This window comes from Zingiber officinale, chromosome 6A, assembly GCF_018446385.1.
Source record: "Zingiber officinale cultivar Zhangliang chromosome 6A, Zo_v1.1, whole genome shotgun sequence".
In the NCBI taxonomy this organism is placed as follows: domain Eukaryota; kingdom Viridiplantae; phylum Streptophyta; class Magnoliopsida; order Zingiberales; family Zingiberaceae; genus Zingiber; species Zingiber officinale.
Window position 1 is genome coordinate 101,303,454 of NC_055997.1, and position 26,973 is coordinate 101,330,426.

At 42.4% G+C, this 26,973-nt stretch overlaps 1 long non-coding RNA gene and 1 other non-coding gene across 2 annotated transcripts; both read left to right on the plus strand.

Moving 5' to 3' along the window:
• The first annotated feature begins 6,205 nt into the window (after nt 1-6,205).
• On the plus strand, nt 6,206-6,724 carry LOC121994243. Its single transcript, XR_006115653.1, has 3 exons — nt 6,206-6,285; nt 6,403-6,488; nt 6,677-6,724. It is a non-coding gene; the product is annotated as an uncharacterized LOC121994243 (long non-coding RNA).
• Nucleotides 6,725-26,627: 19,903 nt separating this feature from the next.
• LOC121998958 lies at nt 26,628-26,733 on the plus strand. The gene has a single exon (XR_006116736.1). It is a non-coding gene; the product is annotated as a small nucleolar RNA R71 (small nucleolar RNA).
• Nucleotides 26,734-26,973: the final 240 nt, after the last annotated feature.

Consider the following 26,973-nt stretch of genomic DNA (forward strand, 5'->3'; position numbering starts at 1 on the left):
ATGTGCGCATCCCTAACTAGACCTGAGGTAGCTAGTCCCAAATCTAGTAGGGTTTACTAGGTTATCTAAACCTATGGACGACTATGGGAGCCCAACCCAAGGACAATTAAAGTCCAGTACAGTGCCACTGATAAAAGTAAAATACTGTTTTATAACTGAATTATCTTATCTTGGTATTTCTAGATTATCTGAACCTAGAGTTAGGTTATCTGAAGCTAGAGGCAACTGTGGGAACCCACCCATTGGACCGTAGTCCCATATAAGTTGTAGAAAAGCTAAGTATGCTATAAAATGCTCCTATTGCATTTATCTAAGCTATTAAAAATGCCCATGTTGCATTTAATTGAGCTAAATATTTTATCAAACATTTGGTGTGCACTAATTCACACCCTATGTGCTGAAAATCTATATACAACTAAACTAAGGCATAAAAACATGAAAAGAGCTACTTATACTGCAGGTGAGGGGTTTCTTACTTCCTGCGCTAGATTTTCTTACGATCCGATCGCTAGGTTTTCGGAGAAGATGATCGCTTCGACGATCCTCTTGCGTCTATGCTTCCTTCTCGCGGAGGGGAGCGTCCTTGTGCCGGAATCATCGTCGGAGGGTGCTCCTATGATCCTAGGGGCGGAACCCTAGGCTTCTTGGTCTTGGGCGCTGAGATAGTGAGAAGGAGAGGGGGCGGCGTGTGAGGGTTTTAGGAAAAGGAGAAGTTGTCGTTAAAATAATAACTCCTCTCTTAATTTTCTATTTGTATTAAGTTGTTAATACCACCCAACTAAACCTTAAATATAATTGTTCTCCTTTCCTTTCAGCACACCCCTGCTAGGGCCCCTTGGTTACTAGAATCACCCTATATGACATAGAGTCCATAGGTCTCAGGTTCGATTCTCGCTTAAGCTATTTTATGTTTTCATTTATTTTTGCTACTTTGGCTATTCTAAAAATTCCATAAAAATATCCTAAAATTTCAGAAAAATCATAGAATATTTCTAAAATTACTTTGAGAATTTTCTGGGCGTTACACTTGTAGCCGGCCCTCTCCCCTTTCCTTTCCCCTTGCTCTCTTTTGTTCCTTAGTGGTGGTTGTGGTCGAAACTTAGAGAAGGAGGAGGAGCTTTTGGGTGGTGTTCATCTTGGAGATTCGTCGCCCACACGACGTCCAAGAGGAGGCGAGGAATACGGTAGAAGATCAAGAAGTCGTTGCATACAAAGAAAGATATAACTAGTAAATATTTTCCGCATCATGCTAGTTTTTCTTTGTATGAATTCCAAACACAAGAAGCATATGATTCTAAAGTTTCAAAATTTTGATTCGAGATTGTATTTTTTTTGTTTTTCGAATTTGTGATTCGAGTTTGTGTTTTTTTTCGAATTTATGATTCGATTGTTCTTTTTGGTTAAACCTAGGGTTATATAAGGAAATTAAATATTAGATTTCTTTAAAAGGCTTTGTCTAGGCGGTGGTAGATGATCTCATACCCAAAAAGGACTAGTGCCTCGTCATGCAGTCCTGGAAGTCAATTTTAGAAATTAATATTTAATTGAATTTATAACATAGGTGGATTTGGATCAATAATATTAAGCATCGTTTTCGATCCAAATCTAAACCATTAAGAACAGATAAGTTAAATTTAGAATCAATAATGTTAAGTTCTGTTTGCGATTCCTAATGTAATTTCTAAAGAACATAATAGGTTGTTTAGGAAAGGTTCGACACTTGTACAAAATTTTTGTACAGTGGAACCGGTACGATCTTCCTAGGACCAACCAACAATTGGTATCAGAGCTAGGGTTTGCCTCTGTGTGTTTGGTTTTCAGTTTAATTATGCATATGTCATACATAATTTAGGTAGGATAATAGTAGGATATGTTAACTCTGTGGTTGCAGGCTCCAACTATTATGGCTTATGGTTATTGTGTGTGATTGAACCCTTGGACATGTCAAGGGCATTTTATTGTGTGTGCATGATTGTATTTAACTAATACAGCAGGAGCTATATTAGCCCTAGGATTTTACATTTATGTTCGATCAGGACTTGATGTACATTCCCTCATGGAATATAGGATCGATGTATGTAAAATTTTATTTTTTTTATGTCACGGATCGTATCCTTGCGAGGCGTGGTGCTATTGGAGGACCAGAGGCGCAGCGAAAAAGGAAGCTCGATGGACCCGTCGGCATGAACCCTAAAGCTGACAGCACACGTAGGACAATGATGGAAAAGGTCATAATAGTTGGAAAATTAATTTTCATATTTATTGTTTTTATTTACTGTGATGTGTGTGATGTGTGCTTGCTAGGTTAAACTTCCTCACCTTAAATAACTAAGTGGGAGAGGGATTTTTAAATAAATTCCACAATCTCCATTACTGGTTTGTAAGTGATGCAAACAAACTTGCACATTGGCTTTGAGTGCCTTCCTCTATATCGGATGAGTTTGTTTGTGGATCACTAGATCAAATTTTCATTTTGGATGACTATAGAAAATTAATTAGGAGCGTGTAATCTTTCTCATCGGAAGGGGTACAATCTTAATTAATGGACTAAGTGTCAAGTAATGGTAAACACTTAACCTCATCTAATAGTATCATTCCCATCGGAATCACTGCTATCATTTGTGTGACTGAAGGAAAACCAACTATTAATTTGCCATAAAGATAGGTTGACAAGATAATAAAATTAAAACCCCCTCTTACAAATGTTGAGATTTTATATACGTCTACACTATCGTGGCATACAAAATTCACGGTGTTTGAGGTAATTTTATTTGTCAAGATAATAAAATTAATGGGTAAAACCCCTCTTACAAATTTTTGGATTTGTATACGTCCACACTATCGCGGTATACAAAATTCACGATGTTTGAGGTAATTTTATTTGTCATAAAGAAATGTTGACAAGGTTATTAATGGGTAAAACCCTCCTCTTACAAATGTTTGATTTTGTATACGTCCACACTATCGTGGCATGCAAAATTCATGGTGTTTGAGGTGTTGATGAATTTAAATGATATTATTTTGAAGAATCAATATTATTTTAAATTCAAAGTTTTGACCAAGTATTTGATCAAAATTTTAAATTCAAAGTTTTGACCAAATATTTGATCAAAGATAAACCAACTATTAATTTTATTTGTCATAAAATTAGGTTGACGAGATAATAAAATTAATAGATAAAATCTCCTTTTTGATTTTGTATACATCCATACTATCGTAGCATACAAAATTCACGGGGATTTTAAGGTGTTGGTCTTGACTAAATATTTTAGTAATTCTTAGGATTTCAAATGTTTGTCAATCCCCTAGCTATTATACTATAGAATAGACTTAGTAGTCCCAATTAAGATTAGAAATAAGACTTGGACATTAAGATGGGTTGTCCTCTCAGAACTAAGAACAATATAGGTGTATTTTATTCATTAGTTGTTGAAACATGTTTAGTGGTGTTATCTACTGGTACCTGGTGTGTATATACGGGAGCCACTAATCATGTCTGCAAATCATTGTAGGGTTCCAGGAAACCCGACAACTATATGAAAGGGAAAACACCGTCTACATGAGCACTACTGCAAAAGTAGCAGCTATTGCAGTGGGAGATGTTTATCTTCTGATGGGAATAAAATATGGATTTTAAGAAATTGTCTTTACGTACCAAGTTTAGAAAGAACTAGTTTTCAAACTATTCAAAGAACTTGATATTCTGCCTCTTTTAATAACAAAGTTGTTATCAAGAAAAAGAGGGAAGTTATCTGTTCTGGTACATTGGTTGGTAATTTATAAATCCAATAACTCCTACGATACAACAAATGGAAATTAATAACATATCTTCTAACTCTAATAAGAGAAAGCAACCTTCGGAAATGAACCAATCATATCTTTGACAACTAAGGCTAGGTTATATTAACTTAAGTAGGATTCAAAGGATAATAGCCGATGAACTTTTGGGTTCATTGGTAGTGAAAATCTTTCCAACCTGCGAGTCTTACTTGCAAGAAAAAATAACCAAGAAGTTTTTAAGTCTAAGGGGTATATAGCTAAAGATGTGTTGGAATTGATTCATTTTGATTTGTGTGGATCTTTGACTATCCAGGTAAGAGGAGGATTCGAATATTTCATCTATTTTATAGACAATTATTCAAGATACGAGTACATTTACATGATGCACCACAAGTCTAAGTGCTTTGATAAGTTCAAAGAGTACAGGGCTGATGTGGGGAAACGTCAAAGTAAAAGTATCAAGACACTATGGTGAGATCGTAGTGGCGAGTACCTCTTGGGAGAGTTTAGGAGTCACTTATCAGAAGTTGGGATTCAATCCCAACTAACTGCACCTGGTACACCCCAATAGAATGGTGTAGTTGAAAGAAGGTATAGGACTCTTATGGAAATGATTAGATCAATGATGAGTTATTCAAAAAATTACCAAATTCGTTTTGAGGATATACTCTGGAAACAGAAGTGAACATAGTACCTTCTAAGTCAGAACTCTCTACTCACATAGAATTGCAGAATAGACGTAAGCCTAATTTGAAGCATATTCGGATTCGGGGTAGTTTAACACATGTGCTAAAAGGAGACACTGATAAGATGGACAGGAGTTCACTTGTTTGTGGGTATCCTAGAGAAACGAAAGGAGGTTTATAGTCCTAAAATTCAGAAGGTCATGGTTAGCACCAATGCCTGATTTTTAGAAAAAGACAATGTAATGAACCATAAGCCCATAAGTAAATTTGTTCTTAAGGAAATAATAAAGGACACGTCTAATCTAGTACCAACTGTATAAGATGAGATATCACAAGAAACTGCAACACGTATCACAAACGATACATAATTACAGACAGTGCCTCGTTGTAGTGGGAGGGTTGTTAGGCAACCTGAAAATTCATGTTTTGGGAAAGTCTTTGGACTTGTGTTACGCAACCGCAAGTGTACGGTTTCGTCATCAGTAATATAAAAGATTTGTCGAATCCACAGGAACTGTTGATTAAACACTAGAGATGTCGCAAGTAGGTTATCTAAACGGTCGAAAGTTAACTTTGGCGCTTGCAAACTAACGAGAGTGATTGAAGAGAGAAAGAAGGTTGAGAGAAAGAGAGGGAAGAGATCTTGGAGGGAATGAGCTTCGGAAGATGGATTCTAGGATTTCGGTTTCATTGTAATACTAGGAGATACTACATAGATTACTTAGTTTCTACCCTCTATGTCCATGCTCTGTAGGAAGTTAGATTGGTCAATATCCCTAAGTATCGAATAGAGACGATCCCTGTAAAATCCTATAACAGTTAACCCCCCCTGTCACGAGGGCACCTCGATAGACCACAGGAATTTGTGTCTAGTAAATAGCAATAAGAATAAAGGTAGATGGTACGGGCCCCTACTTCCTTATGGAGGAATTGCATCTCCTTTCAAGAGAATGTCCTAGACGTCCGTGAACGGGTTACCCTTGTCACTAGGGCCTCTCAAGTGTGTAAAATACCGAAAATAGGCGAATATTAATAAGGGAATTTTCTGAAATTTTTGAAAATTTTTCGGAAATTTTTCGGAGCTCGTATGGACGAGTTAACGGGGATAAAATTTGAGTTCCAGGAAAGCCTGTTTAGGCTACCCATTTAAGCGAGGAAAAGTTTACTTTTTCCTTTATTTTTCTTTTATTTATTTTCTTTATTTCTTTTTCTTCTTTCCTCCGTTTTCTCTTCCTCGCCGAACCCACGCGCGCCCGACTCCTTCCCTGTGCCCTAACCGGCGCCGCACGAGTAGTTCTCCTTTTATTCCTCTCTATTCTCCCGATCCTCTGCCCTAGCCACATTGCGCCGCACACCCGAAGCCCTTTTCTTTTCTTCTCCCGAGCGCAGGCCGCCTCATCTGTGCTGGTCACCGCGCGCCCTAGCCTCCCGCCGAGTGCCGCTCCTACTTTTCCCCAAGCGCCGGCGACGCTCACTCCATCGGCAGTTCCCTACTCTGTGCTCGTGCCCTAGCCTACCTTGCCGACGCCGGTGAGCGCCTTGCTGCGATCTTTGCTAGTGCTGTCCGAGACCAGTGCCTCGGTGACGGCGATTTGCCACCGCCACGCTCTCCCTTCTGCCCTCTGTCCTGCTAGAGCCGACCATCACCGAAGGACCTCAGTGTGCCCTAGTCCCGAAACCGCCGTCGGCCAATTTCTCCTCTGTTCTAGCATCGGTGACTGTACCTCTTTCCCTCTCTTGGCGGACAACTAGAGTCGCCGGAAAACGAGAGCTCAAGAAGGAGACTGAGGGTAGCAGTAGTCCGGCAGTGGGATTGAAGGTGAGGGTTTAGGGTTTGGTTTTCGAAATTTTTGCTATGTTTTGTGTCCTGCCGTGAGCAGTAATGTGTTTGGGTGGAAGGGTTGTGTTAATTGAGGATGGTGGTCTCTGGTTGTAGGGTCCTGATCTTCAGCAGCCGACATTTCCTTATTTCAGCATTTACTCTTTGATTTTTCAGCAGCAAGAACGGTTGTGGAACTTGAGGTAAGGTGTAGAGCATTTTGTATATGCTATAGAATATGGTTTTGATTCGATTGTTTAGATGGATGATTATGAGTAGATTGAGGTTGTGTCTATTGATTAGGGTTTTGTCCTAATTTAGGGTTAGAGATTTCATTTAGCTATTTATGGGAATTGTAGCTAAATAAAATATATTTACATTGGTGTCACAGGTCTTTGACGCGAGACGAGTATCTCGATTATCGGATTGGACCATTTCTTATTGGAAGCGGGTACTTTTGACTTATGTCATTTGATATGCATAGTAATGAATTTAACAAATAGCAAAGATTTTGTTTCTTATTTGTTTCGGTTAATCACTACCCAATACCTGTTACATGCTTGGTTGATTGCTTGTTTTGCATCTCATACTATTCCTTACCTGCTTATACATGTTTATAGGGGTAGTGATATACCATGTTTCACCATGTTCAGGACCTAGATCTGATGCCTTACCTGATCTGTGTACCCTTGATATGATTTATTTGCTATGGTGCACATCATGTTTGTATATAGATTTGTTTCAGTATATTACCATGCTTAGTGTCATGCACCATTCGCATGATTGCATGTTGTGTGATATATTGCTCCATTATTGTCGAGCACATCGCCAGTTTCATCACTGTTCGGTGTTCCGTTGTTGACGCTCATGGGTAGCGTGACGCAGCGTGGTAGCACGTCAGTTTGCTCGTTCGGTGCTCCGTTGGTCCGCTCATGGGTAGTGTGATTGCAGCGTGATAGTACGTCGAGACCCCTCCTCGTCATTTTGTACCGGGAGATGAGAGCATTGCGCTTCCCCATTTATGATTTGGGGTAGGAGTATGTGTGTACTCCGACAGCATCCCGTCCACTCGGTTACTCATCAGGAGTAGTGATGTAGAGTGCACGATTGTCACAGCCCTACCTACTCGGTCCCACCATTGGGTGTGAGATGGCTGACTGGCGTCAGGGGTGACCATGATTGCATTGGCATCATACACATTGATGCATTTATTTCTTGTGATTGTGTTTGCTGCATTTATTTGCTGCATATTGGTTGGATGCCCATGCTTGACATGTATACAAGATTTCTATACCTCTCGGACTGTTTATCCTTGTACCATGTCCTGGTTAGTACAGTTTTCTCCTGTTTTCTACAGTTTGCATTTACCTTTATTTCATCAGGAGACTGTACGCATGATTAGTGCTAGATGTTACTTCCTTACTATGTATATCAGTTGTTACCCGTTGAGCGTTGAACTCACCCTCGCCTCCGTTATTATTTTCAGGTTGATGCTGTCAGGAAAGAGTTCCAGTTGCTAGTCCCCTGTAGACCACGAAAATGCTGGATGATCTTTTAGTTTTATTGTTTTGACTATGTCCGACTTATTCTGGTTTTGATACTATGGATTTTTGATACTATGGATCTGGTATGAATGTACGTGTCGATGGTTTTGGTGTTTGGATATGTTTTACTACATGCCTGCCTGGACGGCAGAAGATGTGAGTTGATCTTATTGTCGGATTTGAGCTTTACGAGTGTAGTTGAGTAGGGTTGTTTTTGAGTCCTATTTCTGTTTCAGTTTGATTATTATTAAACTGCGTGGTTGTGTCAGCAGAGGCTGAAATTTATATAAACTGCGTGGTTGTCTGTGTGTTGTATTTTATTTTTGTTATTATTCCAGCCGCATGTGGCTGAGGTATATAGTGTTTGTAGAAAGTTTCAGATTGTCCGCCGTACAGGGGAGATGCTGCCGAAATTTCTTCGGACAGGGACTCCTCCGGGGCGTGACAATTTATTTGGTATCAGAGCTTAAGTTTTACGATCGTTGTTTTCGTATTTTGGATATTTGGGATAACTTGATACCAATTTATATGGTATCAGAGCGCCAAAGTTTGGCGATACTTGTTTGGTTTCCGTGTGTTGGATTTTCGAGATTTATCTGATACCAATTTATTGGTATCAAAGCAGGGGGTGATACCTGCTTTTAGTATTCTGGATATATTGTGCTAGCCCAAGTTTGCGAGTCAAACTGGGTAGTTATTTTGGTTGCACGGATTTTCCATTATGTATACATTTTGGACTTTCGTTTCGGATTAATATGGATTCCGGTGATTTTCTTGTACGAAATTCCGAGGTCAATTTGGGGACTGGACAGCGACGGAACATCTCCAGACAGCAATTATGTATGATGTTATTTTGGTAATTGGCTATACTGGTAGTAATATCTGTAATATAATTTAACAGATATGAGGCGATCTACGCGTATTGCTGCGAGACGTGGCGCTGGACGACCACGTACGAGAACCGCGGGATCTCTGGATATGCCAGAGATGCCTTCTGTTGATGAGCCTGTCGGCCAGGGACAGACTCAGCATGCTGCGGGGGCGTCGGGCTCTCAGACCCCGATGGCTCCCTTAGAGGCACCTACCTCAGCTGCACCGACAGTATCCACTCCTACTGTATTTCCGGTACCACCAGGGGTACCATTGGCATTCCTGACACCAGCTCCAGCCCAGCCTATGGCGTATTCGGCACCACCACCACTTTGGCCTACAGTGTACCTGACACCAGCGGCACCTATGCTCCCAGTACATACGGTGTACCCAGCAGCACCTGCATTAGGGATACCGACTGCTCCACATCTGGTACCATTGCCTACCGTACATCCAGCCGCGGCCACCTATGTTCACCCTACAGTGCCACCGACGGCATATGCTCCAGTTTACCCAGCAGCACCGGGAGTACCTCCTCCGGTTTATGCACCGGTACCACTTGTAGTACCAGCTCCAGTGGTTTCGCCAGTCCCGACAGTCATTCCGACACACCTCACTGACATTGTTGCGGCACGAGCCAGGATTCCAGTGTTGGTAGAGTTGATGAAGAGTCGATTTACACTCTTCCGAGGAGACCGTGATCCGAGTGTGGCCCTGTCTTGGATTGAGACTATGGAGCGGACTTTCTTCTATATGGCTTGCTCAGAGTGGGAGAAAGCAGAGCTGGCTGCTTTTCATTTATGGGACACGGCCGACACCTGGTGGACTACTCAGTGTTCCATCATCCGTGAGCAGAACATCACTTGGGCCAGATTCAGAGAGGCTTTTGAGAGCCGTTTCTTTCCACGAGCTTATGAGATGGCTCGCCGGCAGGATTTTCTGAGTTTGCGACAGAACAATCGATCGGTGATAGAGTATAATACAGAGTTTGACAGCTTGGCCAGATTTTGTCCAGAGCTAGTTGCTGAGGACAGTTCACGTATGCAGCAGTTCATTCAGGGGCTGGATGGACATTTGCAACTAAGACTTGTCGGTCTTGGTATCACATCTTATGCGGAGATGTTGGGCAGAGCCCTCATTATTGAGTCAGCTCAGCAGAGAGTTTTTCTGGATAGGAAAAGGAAGCAGCCGAGTCAGACATCTGGACAGAACCAGCAGTCACAGGCTACACCACAGCAGAGCAGGCGCAGTCAGTCAGATCAGGGTACTTCTGGGGTAGCTAGTAGGCCTCAGAAATCAAGGCAGTCTTCTTCAGGACATTTCCGGTCTCCACAGCAGAACCGGAAACAACCCGCCAGCGATATTTGGTGTTTCAGATGTGGGTCCAGAGATCACATCACCACAGCCTGTACTATGGGACAGTCAGTTTGCTTTTATTACAAACTGCCTGGGCACCAGAGTCGAGATTGCTAGCTGAAGGCTCAGCATACTTCTCCTGGAGTTACTGCTCAGGGAGGACAGCACAGTCAGTCAGGGTCTCGACGAGGAGGGCGGAGATTCCAGCCCTCACATCATCAGCAGGGGATAGCTTCACCTGCAGCAGCATTTGGCATGCATGGACAGGAATACTCCAATGCTTCCATAGCACCCAGAGTTCTGTTCCGGGACCTTATTATCCGACGCAGGGGCAGTATCAGATGCAGCCTCAGCCTCTAGGCCAGTACCAGACTCAGTCCCAGCCATCGGCACAGTATCAGTCGCCGCCTTCTCAGTCTTCTCTGGCACATTATCCAGCAGCGCCTCAGTGGCAGGCTTCTGCCCAGCCGCAGCAGCCGCTGGCAGTGTTACCACCTCCTCCTCCGCCAGAGACTGGACGTGTTCATGCGATTACCAGGGAGGATGCACAGCGGGCCGACGGATCCGTTTTCCGCGGTATGATTTCCATTTATGTATTTTCCGCTGACATATTGATTGATACTGGTAGCTCACACTCTTTTATATCTCGTACCTTTATGCGGGAGATTGGTAGATTACCTACTTTTAGACTGCAGCGATTGACCGTCTCCCTACCGTCCGGTGATACTTTAGACGTCACCCAGGAGGTCAGAGGTTGCCCGTTAGACTTTGGCAACATGATACTTACGGTAGATCTTCTAGTATTGGAGATAGTCGAGTTTGATATCATACTTGGCATGGATTGGCTGTCAGTATATCATGCTACCGTTGATTGCCAGACGAGGGTAGTCACCTTCCGGCCTCCGAACCAACCCTCGTGGGATTTCACTAGCATCAGAGATGACAGCATATCGATCATTTCGGCGATTCAGGCTCAGAAGTTGTTGTCACATGGCTGTCAGGGTTTTCTGTTATCTATGATTAGTACTGAGGACAGCAGTAGTTCGCAGCTCTCCAACATTCCTGTAGTCCGGGAGTACCCAGATGTATTTCCAGAGGAGCTGCCAGGTCTGCCTCCCAGAAGGCAAGTGGAGTTCGCTATTGAGCTAATTCCGGGGACCGCACCGGCATCGAAAGCTCCTTATCGTATGGCACCAAAAGAGTTGAACGAGCTGAAGGTTCAACTCCATGAGCTTTTGGATAGGGGATTTATTCACCCTAGTGTTTCTCCATGGGGTTCTCCGGTATTATTTGTCAAGAAAAAGGACGGCACTATGAGGTTATGTATTGACTACAGACAGCTGAATGTAGTGACCGTCAGAAATAAATATCCTTTACCATGGATCGAGGATTTGTTTGATCAGCTCAGAGGTACTTCAGTGTATTCTAAGATTGATCTGCGATCCGGATATCATCAGCTGAGAGTCAGAGAATCAGATATTCAGAAGACAGCTTTCCGTACTAGATACGGTCATTATGAGATTTTGGTAATGCCATTTGGGCTTACCAATGCTCCAGCGGTGTTTATGGACTTGATGAACCGCATCTTTCTGGAGTATCTGGATCAGTTTGTTATCGTTTTCATTGATGACATATTGATCTACTCGCATTCCGAGGAGGAGCATGCACAGCATCTTTGTATAGTCTTGGAGACTCTTAGACGACATCAGCTGTACGTGAAGTTCATCAAGTGTGCATTCTGGTTATCCTCAGTCGGTTTTATGGGACACGTGGTTTCTAGCAGAGGTATTTCAATTGATCCTCAGAAGATCGAGGCTGTCACCGGTTGGGAGCAGTCGAAGTCAGTTCATGAGATTCGCAGTTTTCTGGGATTGGCCGGATATTATCGATATTTTGTCGAGGGTTTCTAACGTATTGCTATGCCGCTGACATGCCTTACCAGGAAAGGCGTGAAGTTCACATGGTCCGAGGATTGCGAGACCAGCTTTCAGGAGCTGAAGCAGAGATTAGTGTCGGCTCCAGTTTTGGTTTTACCTTCTGGAGAGGTCGGATTTGTACTCTACACCGACGCTTCTCTACAGGGTTTGGGTGCTGTTCTGATGTAGCACCATAGAGTAGTCTCTTATGCTTCTCGTCAGCTGAAGGAGCATGAGAAGAACTACCCAGTTCATGGCCTGGAGTTAGCTGCCATCATATATGCTTTGAAGATTTGGCATCATCATCTGTACGACATTACATTTGAGATTCTCACTGATCATAAGAGTCTCAAATATATTTTTACTCAGAAGGAGCTTAATCTTCGACAGAGGAGATGGATGGAGTTCCTGAAGGACTACGATTGCACCATTAGCTACCACCCGGGGAAAGCTAATATGGTTGCAGATGCACTCAGCAGGAAGTCCAGAGGGACTTTGGCTTACCACCGAGTTTCAGTTACAGACTTGGTTCAGGGTTTCTCTGAGTTAGATCTTGAGGAGCAGGGACCGACAGAGCAGGGTATTCTGGTTACCATGGTTGCTCAGTCGTCGATCAGGACGAGGATCCGAGAGGCCCAGGCTAGTGATCAGCATTTGTAGTTTATTGGCAGTCAGATAGCTTCCGGTCAGCAGACCGAGTTTACACGAGATGAGGAGGGTATTATATACTTCCGAGGCAGATTATACGTACCTCAGTCTCATCCGGTCTTACAGGAGCTACTCCAGGAGGCACACCGCTCTCGATTTGTGATCCATCCAGGCGGGACCCGTATGTATCGAGACTTGAGGCATTCCTATTGGTGGAACGGTATGAAGAAAGACATCATGGATTTTGTAGCTAGATGTCTTGTCTATCAGCAGGTGAAGGCTGAGCATCAGCGACCTGCCGGGTTACTTCAGCGGATTCCTATTCCTGAGTGGAAATGGGAACATATCACTATGGATTTTGTAGTGGGATTGCCGAGGACACGACGAGGCCATGACGTGATTTGGGTAATCGTTGATCGATTAACCAAATCCGCGCATTTCTTAGCGATTCGGAGGACTGATTCCCTGGACCAATTGGCAGATCTGTATTGTCAAGAGATCATCAGATTACATGGTGTTCCATTGAGTATCATTTCGGATAGAGATCCATGGTTTACGTCACGTTTCTGGCAGAGTCTGCGGCAAGCCTTGGGCACACAGCTCCGTTTCAGTACAGCCTTCCATCCACAGACAGATGGACAGTCAGAGCGGACCATTCAAACTTTAGAGGACCTGCTGAGGTCATGTGTTATGGATTTCGAAGGCAGTTGGGAGGACCATCTGCCATTAGTAGAGTTTTCTTACAACAACAGCTTTCATTCGGCTATCCAGATGGCACCGTTTGAGGCGTTGTATGGTAGACCTTGTCAGACACCCGTCCTCTGGGATGAGGTTGGAGAGGCTCAGATGTTGGGACCTCATAGAGCTCAGCAGGATGCAGAGTTGGTCCGTACTATCAGACGGAGGATGTCAGAGGCGCAGGACCGCCAGAAGAGTTATGCTGATCGGAGACGCAGACCACTAGAGTTCTCTGTTGGCGATCATGTATTTCTGCGAGTTTCACCCACGAAATGAGTGAAGAGATTTGGCCTCAGAGGTAAGCTAGCTCCGCGGTATATTGGCCCTTTCGAGATCTTGGAGAGGATCGGAGTGGTAGCTTACCGGTTAGCACTTCCACCGTCCTTGGCAGGTGTCCACGATGTATTCTACGTATCTATGCTGCGGAGATACGTGCCTGACCCGACGCATGTACTAGCAGATATTCCAGTTCCAGTTCAGCCTGACATTACATATGAGGAGATTCCGGTACGGATTCTTGATCGGAAAGAGCGTCAGTTGCGGAACAAGACTATTCGGCTGGTTAAAGTCGGATGGCAGCATCATTCGGATGAAGAGGCTACTTGGGAGCTCGAGGATACTATCCGAGCTTGATACCCCCATCATTTCACTTGAGGTATGTGATTTAGTTTACCGTTCAGCATTTATACTTTTTGTCTATTGTTAGTACTTGCTGATGGTAGATAACGAAATTTGGGGACCAAATTTTTATTAGTGGGGGAGAATGTACAATACCGAAAATAGGCAAATATTAATAAGGGAATTTTCCGAAATTTTTGGAAATTTCTCGGGAATTTTTCGGAGCTCGTATGGACGAGTTAACGGGGATAAAATTTGGATTCCGGGAAAGCCTGTTTAGGCTACCCATTTAAGCGAGGAAAAGTTTATTTTTTCCTTTATTTTTCTTTTATTTCTTTTCTTTATTTCTTTTTTTTCTTTCCTCCGTTTTCTCTTCCTCGCCGAACCCACGCGCACCCGACTCCTTCCCTGTGCCCTAACCGGCGTCGCACGAGTGGTTCTCCTTTTATTCCTCTCTATTCTCCCGATCCTCTGCCCTAGCCACATTGCGCCACACACCCGAAGCCCTTTTCTTTTCTTCTCCCGAGCGTCGGCCGCCTCATCTGTGCTGGTCACCGCGCGCCCTAGCCTCCCGCCGAGTGCCGCTCCTCCTTTTCCCCAAGCGCCGGTGACGCTCACTCCATCGCCGGTTCCCTACTCTGTGCTCGTTCCCTAGCCTACCTTGCCGATGCCGGTGAGCGCCTTGCTGCGATCTTTGCTAGTGCTGTCCGAGACCAGTGCCTCGGTGACGGCGATTTGCCACCGCCGACGCTCTCCCTTCTGCCCTCTGTCCTGCTAGAGCCGACCATCACCGAAGGACCTCAGTGTGCCCTAGTCCCGAAACCGCCGCCGGCCAATTTCTCCTCTGTTCTAGCATCGGTGACTGTACATCTTTCCCTCTCTTGGCGGACAACTAGAGTCGTCGGAAAACGAGAGCTCAAGAAGGAGACTGAGGGTAGCAGTAGTCCGGCAGTGGGATTGAAGGTGAGGGTTTAGGGTTTGGTTTTCGAAATTTTTGCTATGTTTTGTGTCTTGCCGTGAGCAGTAATGTGTTTGGGTGGAAGAGTTGTGTTAATTGAGGATGGTGGTCTCTGGTTGTAGGGTCCTGATCTTCAGCAGCCGACATTTCCTTATTTCAACATTTACTCTTTGATTTTTCAACAGCAAGAACGGTTGTGGAACTTGAGGTAAGGTGTAGAGCATTTTGTATATGCTATAGAATATGGTTTTGATTCGATTGTTTAGATGGATGATTATGAGTAGATTGAGGTTGTGTCTATTGATTAGGGTTTTGTCCTAATTTAGGGTTAGAGATTTCATTTAGCTATTTATGGGAATTGTAGCTAAATAAAATATATTTACATTGGTGTCACAGGTCTTTGACGCGAGACGAGTATCTCGATTATCGGATTGGACCATTTCTTATTGGAGGCGGGTACTTTTGACTTATGTCATTTGATATGCATAGTAATGAATTTAACAAATAGCAAAGATTATGTTTCTTATTTGTTTCGGTTAATCACTACCCAATACCTGTTACATGTTTGGTTGATTGCTTGTTTTGCATCTCATACTATTCCTTACCTGCTTATACATGTTTATAGGGGTAGTGATATACCATGTTTCACCATGTTCAGGACCTAGATCTGATACCTTACCTGATCTGTGTACCCTTGATATGATTTATTTGCTATGGTGCACATCATGTATGTATATAGATTTGTTTCAGTATATTACCATGCTTAGTGTCATGCACCATTCGCATGATTGCATGTTGTGTGATAGATTGCTCCATTATTGTCGAGCACATCGCCAGTTTCATCACTGTTCGGTGCTCCGTTGTTGACGCTCATGGGTAGCGTGACGCAGCGTGGTAGCACGTCAATTTGCTCGTTCGGTGCTCCGTTGGTCCGCTCATGGGTAGTGTGATTGCAGCGTGATAGTACGTCGAGACCCCTCCCCGTCATTTTGTACCGGGAGATGAGAGCATTACGCCCCCCATTTATGATTTGGGGTAGGAGTATGTGTGTACTCCGACAGCATCCCGTCCACTCGGTCACTCATCAAGAGTAGTGATGCAGAGTGCACGGTTGTCACAGCCCTACCTACTCGGTCCCACCATTGGGTGTGAGATGGCTAACTGGCGTCAGGGGTGACCATGATTGCATTGGCATCATACACATTGATGCATTTATTTCTTGTGGTTGTGTTTGCTGCATTTATTTGCTGCATATTGGTTGGATGTCCATGCTTGACATGCATACAGGATTTCTATACCTCTTGGACTGTTTATCCTTGTACCATGGTTAGTACAGTTTTCTCCTGTTTACTACAGTTTGCATTTACCTTTATTTTGTCAAGAGACTGTACGCATGATTAGTGCTAGATGTTACTTCCTTACTATATATATCAGTTGTTACTCGCTGAGCGTTGGACTCACCCCCGCCTCCGTTATTATTTTCAGGTTAATGCTGTCAGGAGAGAGTTCTAGTTGCTAGTCCCCTGCAGACCACGAAAATGTTGGTTGATCTTTTAGTTTTATCGTTTTGACTATGTCCGACTTATTCCGGTTTTGATACTATGGATCTGGTATGAATGTACATGTCGATGGTTTTGGTGTTTGGATATGTTTTACTACATGTCTGCCTGGACGGCAGAAGAGGTGAGTTGATCTTATTGTCGGATTTGAGCTTTACGAGTGTAGTTGAGTAGTGTTGTTTTTTAGTCCTATTTCTATTTCAGTTTGATTATTATTAAACTGCGTGGTTGTGTCAGCCAGAGGCTGAAATTTATATAAACTGTGTGGTTGTCTGTGTGTTGTATTTTATTTTTGTTATTATTCCAGCCGCATGTGGCTGAGGTATATAGTGTTTGTAGAAAGTTTCAGATTGTCCGCCGTACAGGGGAGATGCTGCCGAAATTTCTTCGGACAGGGACTCCTCCAGGGCATGACAGAGTGTACGATCTAGAGCACTCTCTCTACGAGAGCAGCAGTTCCTAAGGGATTGTTTCTGTAACGACCTGGCCCCTCGGCCCCTTGGGCATCCCAACTAGCGGCCCATTTGGCGGCCCCTTGGCGGTCCCTTGGGTGGCTCAACTGGTGGCCCAACTGGCAACCTCTTATGTTGTCGACCGACAACCCTCGGCCGTATCGTTACTCACTAGGACTTCCCACCCCTGGCCAGTGGATTTTTGCCTTCCCTAGGATTCGAACTCTAGACCTCCAGGCTAAGTACTAGAGTTTATGAATCCTGGTAGCCAAGTGAGCCACAATGGCGACCCATTAGGCGGCCCCTTGGCGGTCCCTTGGGCGGCCACAATGGCAGCGCAACTGGCGATCCCTTATGTCGTCGATCGACGACCCTCGGGCATGTGTCGTTACTCACAAGGTTTTCCCACCCCTAGCAAGTGGATTTTTGTCTTCTCCAGGATTCGAACTATAGATCTCCAGGATAAATACTACCCCTCGGCCCCTTGGGCGGCCCAACTGGCGATCCATTTGGCGGTCCCTTTGTAACGACCACCCTTCTTACTATACTATACTACTCTCTAAGGATGACCGTTACTTAACTACTAACTCTACTTAACCGGTATGATCGAAACCACGAGGAGTCTCTACCGAAAAATTTCGATAGAGTCTCCCCTGTACCGGTGACCTTAAACTGAGATACAAACATAATATACATCAGCCATAGGTGGCTGGAACATATATCAAACACACAAAAGAAATAACATCACCACGCAGTTTAATAAAATCAAATCATGCAAGTCATGAATAGCGGAAACAAAATAAAATACAGCTTCTTACTCCAAAATTTTTTTATCAACCTATATACAGAATTAATCTAACAAATTCTTAAACTAAGTTCCAAGGCTTCCATAGTCCTGGCATCACACACTATCCAGAGGAACCAGGGCAACACCAAACTCGATCACAAACACCTCAAATCCGTAGAAGAAAATTGCAAACATTCACTAGATGAAGCCTCAACATCAATGAAAATCGATTTGCAACTTATTCCTATCTCTGAGCATCATAGCACCAAACCAAATCTATCTAACATGCACGCTAGGGTTCCACGGCTACTACAATCTTTACAGCAGCAAAGAAAATGAAAGGGAAATAAAAGCATCAAATCCAAATTCAAGCTATAAAAACTCGAGGTATAAAACCCACATGCTTGATCTTTACCCATCCTGTTCTTCCTTTGAAGGTCATGGCAGTAAACCCTAAGCTAACCTTCTTCACAGAAAAATTTGGAACACAAAAGGAATAGAAATCCGGAACTATCCTACTGCAGGTGAGTAGCGACTTACAGCGTGTTCTTGGATTCAAACCGAATGGGAAAAACTTCTAGGGTTCGGACAGCTTGAGATCTCCGGCCCTTCTTCGTGCTAACAGTTCCCTCTTGACGAGGGAAGCTCGGATCCGAGAAGAACTTGCGGAATCCCTTTAGCCGGCCACCGGAGAAGCCCTAGCTCCTCGCTGTGGTTTCACCCGAGAGCAGCCGTCGCGCGAGAGGAGCAAAGAAGGGTTTCAGGAGAGGGGAAGAAGTTAGGGCACGGGAGATTCAACATTAACTCATCCCTTTTATAATCCAATATTCTGTTACCTTCCTTAAGTAAATTTCCTATCTTTTCTAAGTAGAACCGACGGCCTGAACACTTGGTCAGCCTCGGCTTGGCTCGTGGTTGGAGTCGCGGGTTTGAAACTCGGCCGAATCATTTTTCCGCAACCCTTTTATCTTGAATATTTCTGTTCCTAAAAACTGCTTAATATTAATTTGGTTCAGTTTTCTTTACAAAACACTTGCTGGTCACTTGGTTAACCCGATTCGCTTAAGGCTTTGCTTAACCGAAGGTCTTCGGTTCAAATCTCGGCTTGGACATTATTTTTGTCGAAACTTCTTTCGTTTAGTAAAAATACCAAACGACCTCCAAAAATTACATAAAAATACTCTAAAAATCCCTAGAATATTTCTATAGCATTTTTAAATATTTTTAAATTACTTTTAGGACTCTAATTGAGGAAATTTTGGGCGTTACAATTCTCCTTACCTTATAAAAAGTTCATCCTCGAACTTAGAATAATTCTAGATATCTCTGTCTCATACTGTCCTCACGCTCCTAAGTAACTTCCTCGTGCTTCTGGTTCTAAATGACTTTCACTAATGGTACTCTTTGTTCCTTAGTCTCTTAACTTTTCGGTCTCCATTATTCATATCGCATCGTACCCATTAGTGGTCCTTGGAAGGTTTGATATCTTTTCTATCCTTTCTAAACATACTTATGTATATGAATATAAGAGAACAAAACATCTATCTTACTAAAGCGCATATAAGCAATTACTCAATACTGCAAATAAGAAAGAAAGCATAAAAGGAAAACTTAAATACTTTCTTACTTGAAGACGGCAAAGATGGTGCTGATGTGTGATGCTGGAGAATGGGAACTGCTCTAATACCAACTGTAACGACCACCCTTCTTACTATACTATACTATTCTCTAAGGATGACCGTTACTTAACTACTAACTGTACTTAATCGGTATGATCAAAACCACGAGGAGTCTCTACTGAAAAATTTCGACAGAATCTCCCCTGTACCGGTGACCTTAAACTGAGATACAAACATAATATATATCAGCCACAGGTGGCTGGAACATATATCAAACACACAAAAGAAATAACATCACCACGTAGTTTAATAAAATCAAATCATGCAAGTAATGAATAGCGGGAACAAAATAAAATACAGCTTCTTACTCCAAAATTTTCTTATCAACCTATATACAGAATTAATCTAACAAATTCTTAAACTAAGTCCCAAGGCTTCCATAGTCCTGGCATCACACACCATCCAGAGGAACCAGGGCAACACCAAACTCGATCACAAACACCTCAAATCCATAGAAGAAAATTGCAAACATTCACTAGATGAAGCCTCAACATCAATGAAAATTGATTTGCAACTTATTCCTATCTCTGAACATCATAGCACCAAACCAAATCTATCTAACATGCATGCTAGGGTTCCACGGCTACTATAATCTTTACAGTAGCAAAGAAAATGAAAGGGAAATAAAAGCATCAAATCCGAATTCAAGCTATAAAAACTTGAGGTATAAAACCCACATGCTTGATCTTTACCCATCCTGTTCTTCCTTTGAAGGTCACGGCAGTAAACCCTAAGCTAATCTTCTTCATAGAAAAATTCGGAACACAAAAGGAATAGAAATCCGGAACTATCCTACTGCAGGTGAGTAGCGACTTACAGTGTGTTCTTGGATTCAAACCGAATGGGAAAAACTTCTAGGGTTCGGACAACTTGAGATCTCCGGCCCTTCTTCGTGCTAATAGTTCCCTCTTGACGAGGGAAGCTCGAATCCAAGAAGAACTCGTGGAATCCCTTTGGACGACCACCGGAGAAGCCCTAGCTCCTTGATAACCATGATTTTACTATACTATTCTCATTCATATAATCATGGTTTGATGTAGTTTTCATATATAGAACCCATATTTACATTACATTTTTTATACATTGTATCAATTTTGGACTAAATTGTAAATTATGTTATTATGGCTTAATTTGATGCTAATATTTGATCCTTATTTTGTAGGCATCAAAAGGGTCATGGACCCGATCAGATCAGGCTGCATTTGGGCTCAAATCAAGGGCTAATCAAGTCGATCAAGCCTCGGAGCATTATAGGCCGTTCATCCAAGATTGAGCAGATCTGAGCCATCCGTTGAAGATCTGGCCGATCCAACTTAATGGGGAGCAGATCTGAGCTATTTATGAAGATCCAGAAGTTTTGATCCAGATCTGAGTTCATCCAGCCATTGATCCAGCCGGATTAATCTGGACCGTTCATTGAAGACTGGGCGGATCTGGACCATCCAGTTATGATCTGATCGATCCGACCTACAGGAGAGTAGATCCAGACCCTAGATCAACATCAGTACCTTCAGATCATATTTTGGATGACTTTTCACCGTTGATTTAGCCCGGAATCATCTCAGCCGTCTGTTCAGATCCAGATCTGATTTAAATCTGAGAAGCTACAGTGCAGAAGACGAGCTTGGCGATCTCGCGATTCTGGCCACTGTTCATCCTTCTTCTCCGCGACGCCGCAGCCTCCCATTCCACTTCCAGATATGATCTTCACTTCTCTTCATCTCCGGCGAACCTCTAGTGATCTGGCGAAGCGCAGAGCAGCAATTTAGGGGCGTTCTCCGGTTGTGATCTTGCTGTCCGCGAGCTACATCCAAGCCAGATTTAGGGGCGTTCTCCGATCTGAGCTTCTGCCATTCTCTCTGGGGGATTTAGGGGCGTTCTCCGGTTCTCCAGAGATCGATCCATCTTCATTTCCACCTCGCGTCTCCAGATTTAGCAAGAGTGCTCTGTTTCTTCGGCGGCTGGTGATTTCAGGTGAATCCGAGCTAATTAGGGCGTTCTCTATGGCTTTTGAATTCTCCTGAATGTGCTGGTGATTCAGAGGTAGCCGGTGATTGCCGGAAGGGCATTCCCAGAGGCAAATCTGTGGTTTCAATAGAGAGAAGAGAGGTTTAGTTTCGGTTTTGGTTTGTGGAATGTCTTTAGGCTTTTGTTTCTTTAACTTTGTCTTTGAATTGTTCAATTCCTTGCTCAGATCTAAAGATCTGATAGTATAGAGTACATTTCAGTTCTTGATTTCCTTTCTTATTTCAGTTCTTGCTTGCATTTTCTTTGAAAACCCATGTTTGATGTTTTACTTGATATTCTGATTTTATTAATGTGTTGCAACCCGAATCTTGTTTAACTACTAATTAGTTAGCTAACTAGTTTATGTTTTGAATTAGATGTTCTGATTAACCTTAGTTTGATTAATTTGGGTTCTCTAGTGAGCTAGGCGTTGTGCTTTACATTAGATCTATTGGGCTGTGATTGAGTGAAATTCATGAATGCTTAACTGAAGGTTTTTGTTTGTGTTCCTCTGTTGAAGGTTACTGTGATTGAGCATTCAAGTTTAATGGTTGAATTAAGTGTAATTGAGAATTGGATGAAACTCTGGTTTTGCAAGTTGTTTGAGATTTCGAATTCACTTGCTACTTGATACCTTTGCTATGTGAATTGGATTGTTAAGGCTGACCATGAGTTAAATTGATATCGGATTCATATTGATGATGTAGGAGTAGAATTTGAATTGAATCTAGAGTGTGCACACATTTACTAGTCAATCCTTGGAAAAATACGACTTGGGACTCCTTACTACACGTGTTTCATTTATTTAATGTGAGTTCCAATCTTTATCAATTTGGGGTGCCACGTGACATGCAAAAAGGTCGACACCACTCCTCACTGTGGTTTCGCCCGAGAGCAGCCGCCATGCGAGAGGAGCAGAGAAGGGTTTCGGGAGAGGGGAAGAAGTTAGGGCACGGGAGTTTCAACATTAACTCATCCCTTTTATAATCCAATATTATGTTACCTTCCTTAAGTAAATTTCCTACCTTTTCTAAGTAGAACCGACGGCCTGAACACTTGGTCAGCCGCGGCTTGGCTCGTGGTTGGAGTCGTGGGTTCGAAACTCAGTCGAATCATTTTTCCGCAACCCTTTTATCTTGAATATTTCTGTTCCTAAAAACTACTTAATACTAATTTGGTTCGGTTTCCTTTACAAAACACTTGCTGGTCACTTGGTTAACCCGATTCGCTTAAGGCTTTGCTTAACCGGAGGTCTCCGATTCGAATCTCGGCTTGGACATTATTTTTGTCGAAACTTCTTTCGTTTAGTAAAAATATCAAATGACCTCCAAAAATTACATAAAAATACTCTAAAAATTTCTAAAAATCCCTAGAATATTTCTATAGTATTTTTAAATATTTTCAAATTACTTTTAGGACTCTAATTGAGGAAATTTGGGACGTTACACCCTTGGTCGGCCCAACTGGTGACCCCTTATGTCGTCGACTGACGACCCTCAGCCGTGCTGTTACTGTTTCTTCTCTTAAGGGGGTGTCTTAGATGTCCAGAAAAGATTATCCCTGTCACTAGGGTACCTTGGTCAATACGCTCTAGGGTGTCCCCTTTGCGGGATTAACCATCCTCCACATCAATCAACAAAGCATGAAATATAAATATATCACACAAGCATGAACAAGGCATGAACAAGACATCGAATAAAAATAAGATAAATCTACATAGTTCTACATCTCCATCGCATTACAAGTACTCTCTAATCCTATAAGAGGATGTCTACTCCATTGTGAGGGAAGAACAACCCCAAAACATAAAGAGAAACATACTTACAATCCTAGAAGAAGAGGAAGAAGAGATGCTTGATGATTCCGATGTCTTGGGGATGCTTCCTTGCTCCAGAGATGGACGGATCATGAAGGGACGGCGGTGGATGAAGCTCTACGGCTTTCCCCGAGGGGAGGGACGAAGTCCCGAACTAAAGATGAACCCAAGAATAGGGTTCTTGACCCTTTTATATGCTAGGGAATGAGCGTCGCACGGGTCGCGGCATGGTCGTGCAAGGTTGGCACGGCCACGCCTTTTCTCCCTTCTGGTTGAGTGGCACGGTCATGCGAGTCCACACGGCCGTGTCTTCCTTGGCCGCTGGTTATGAGGCACGGCCGTGCAAGATTGCACGACCATGCTTTGCTTCCTCTCTGGAGTGGCCACACGGCCCTGCAAGGTTGCACGGCCGTGACCTTCTGCTTCTCTGTCCAGGGTCACACGGCCGTGTGGATTCACACGGTCGTGACCTTCCTCCTCTCTAGAATGCTGCTTGGCCACGGGTTGATTGGCACGGTCGTGCCATTCGGCACGGCCAAGGCCCTCTTCACCACACGACCGTGTGGCCTTGCACGACCCAAGCTCCTGTGTGCTCTTTTTCTCCATTTCCGCTCCAAATAACGTCCTGTCAACAAGAAAACAAGCAAAGAGCATATCTCCGAACAAAAGAGTATTTATAATGAGTATGCACTAAAGGAGACGATTATGAAAAGAATATATATGCATAAAGCAAGTAAATGTGCGCTAAAACATGCATAAACAATCATAAGATCTACGCACATCACACCCCAGACTTAAACTTTTGCTTGTCCTCAAGCAAAACCCGTAATCTAGATTCATGTGGTTAAATAGTGAATCATAATCTCTAGCAAGTCAACATAATTTTATCAAATGGTTTCATTGGTGAGCAAGATACAAAAGTAGTTTAAGTATGACCTAAGTAGTAGTCCTCCATGCTCAGTGCGAAAGTGACCTAGATTTATCAAGTTTCAATCCCTAAGTTTAGTCAAGTCGTCATAAAATTATGTTCCTTATGCTTCCAGCGATAGACACTTACCTGCCACACACAAGGTTCGTTCCTCTCAAAAATGCTATGCATCGTCTACTCAATGTCTCAAAGGAATACTCAGTATCAAGAGAAACATAGCATTCATTTCCCCAGTAACCTAACTCGGTCTCAAAGGGGTGAATTGCTAGTTTCCACTCACGACAACAATTTTTTTATCCCTTATTTTTTTCATTCATTTTTTTTTGAATGTTTGCAAAGTACTAAACTTGAACTAACTTTCATTTTTTTTTGGGGATTAAATTTTTTCCAAATGAGCTTACATGATCTGAGTTTATCCAGCAACCAAAATGTAGTTGAAAGGTCACCATAGAAGCACAGGTACTAGTCCAATTCTATGAATGATGACTATTTTAGAGTTATCAATCATCAAAAATAGGCATAGTATATAGAGATCCTAAAATAAGGTCAATACTTAAACTCTTATAGTAAAAATATTGCTCAGTTCATGCTATCAAAGATAGAAAAAGATAGATCACTAAACATACTAGAACCATAAGTAACACATAAACCACATAAAATCTAGAGTAGACGTGCTAGTATTTTGCATTAAGGAACAAACAATCATCATATGATGTAGGATGCAACTACTAAACAAAAAGAAATAAGTAAAAACTAAACTAAACTGAATGCATCTAATGCATCCCCCAGACTTAAACTTTTCATTGTCCCAATGAAAACTAATAAACAATGTGGAGGAATTTTAAAGTAAGAGAAGTTACCAAGTGATGAGACATTCATGTTTTTGAAGATACTCCTCTATCCAATGCTCATATTCTTCCACAATTTTGAAATCTACAAAGATAGACAAGAAAAATTAAGTAGAGGGTATGATTTATTATCAATAAAGTAAAAACAAACTAAAAAGAAAACAAGGAAAATGAACTTGGGTTGTCTCCCAAGAAGCGCTTGTTTAAGGTCATTAGCTCGACCACCTCATTAGATTTAACGAAATCGCGATCTTGGAGGGGTAAGATATTTTAGAACCCTCTTACCAAGGGCTCTTATTATGGAGGGAGCTTTCATCAAAAAAGTGAAGAATAACTCTCTCCATTTTCGTCCTCTTGGTTCCAAAAGATCGCTAGAAATACTAACCTTGCGTTGTTGAGATATACCTGAAAGTTCTAGACATGTGGATGTGACTCCTTCAGAATTAAGTATTGGTTCTAGCTCTGACTCAAGTGATGATGCTTCTGAAAGTGGTGATTCATGGGGCTTTGCTTCCATTGCACAAGTCCCTACATATTGGACCACAATATGTTCAATCCTTGCAATTCTCATAATCTCATAAGGTTGTGTGGATAAAGAGGTGATTCTTGAGATGTTGCTTCCACAACACAGCTCCCTACACTTCCTTTCATAACATCATCATCAACACAAGTATCAAAAAATAAACAAATATCAATATCCTCAGTGGGAGAATCATCTATAGGAGGATCACTAACTTCATTTGCAGTTTTAAGTTGATCTACCACATCACACTCATCATCTGAAAATTCAATTTCATCATAACACCCTGTAAACCCAGAAGGTAAATCTGAAAACTTGTTATCCATTGCATTATCATCAAAATCCTCATCTGAAGAGTCCTCATCTTCATATACGTCCAAAAATCTACACTCAACCATATTAGTGTCACAAAATCTGCCAAAGTCTTCATTTTCATTGACCCTCACTAGCCTTTGTGGAAAAGGAACCTTTAGTGAATGTCTTGGGAAAGATACTTCCTTTTCCCTATATTCCCTTTGAGCTTGCGGAGGAGGTTCAATTTGCTTATCTAGTGTTAGTATGATCAATCATTGAGGGAAGGGTACTTGTGGCCTTTGTGAACTTCCTAGAGTAATGAAACTGAGGTCTTGTGATCTTCTATTATTCTTCTCCTCAATTCTATACAAGTCATTTTTTAGAAGTTCTTCATGATTCTTGCTGCCCCTCAACTTAATATCATTATAATTTTCACTAGATCTTATATATGTAGGAGGGGGATCTTCTTTGAACCATTTTGAAACTATGCTCTCAATCCTTGCCCCCAAATGTCTGAACTCCTCATTCTGTGACTTCTGAATTTCGACATTCTTGGGTGGTTGAACTGCATTTTGTTTGACAGGCTCTCTTGTATATATGGCTTATACTTCTTGAATTTCTGAGGGAGATTCCATCCAACTTTTGCTCGACCATCCATGGAGATTCAATGTCACTTGATCAATTAATGTATAAGCTTCTTCTATACTCTTGTCCATAAAAGAACCTCCAGCTGATGAATCTAGCAAACACTTATCTAAGAAAGAGATTCCCCTATAAAATATATGTAGGGTCAGCCATTTTTCCAAACCATAACGAGGGCACTGTCTTTGTAGACTCTTAAATCTGTCCCATGCTTCAAATATTGATTCTCTATGTGCCTGAGCAAAATTCGTGATGCAACTCCTCATGTAGATTGTTCTTCTTAGAGGGAAAAAGTGATTCAGAAATTTCTGCTCCAATTGTTCCCAACTTGTGATGCTTTGAGGACGGAGAGAATATAACCAAGCCCTTGCTTTGTCCTTGATACTAAATGGAAATGCCATCAACCGGACTGCATCTGCTGATACTTCTTCACAATTCACCAAATCACAAAGCTCTAGAAATATCTCAAGATGCAGATGAAGACTTTCTTATGCTTCTCCTCCAAATT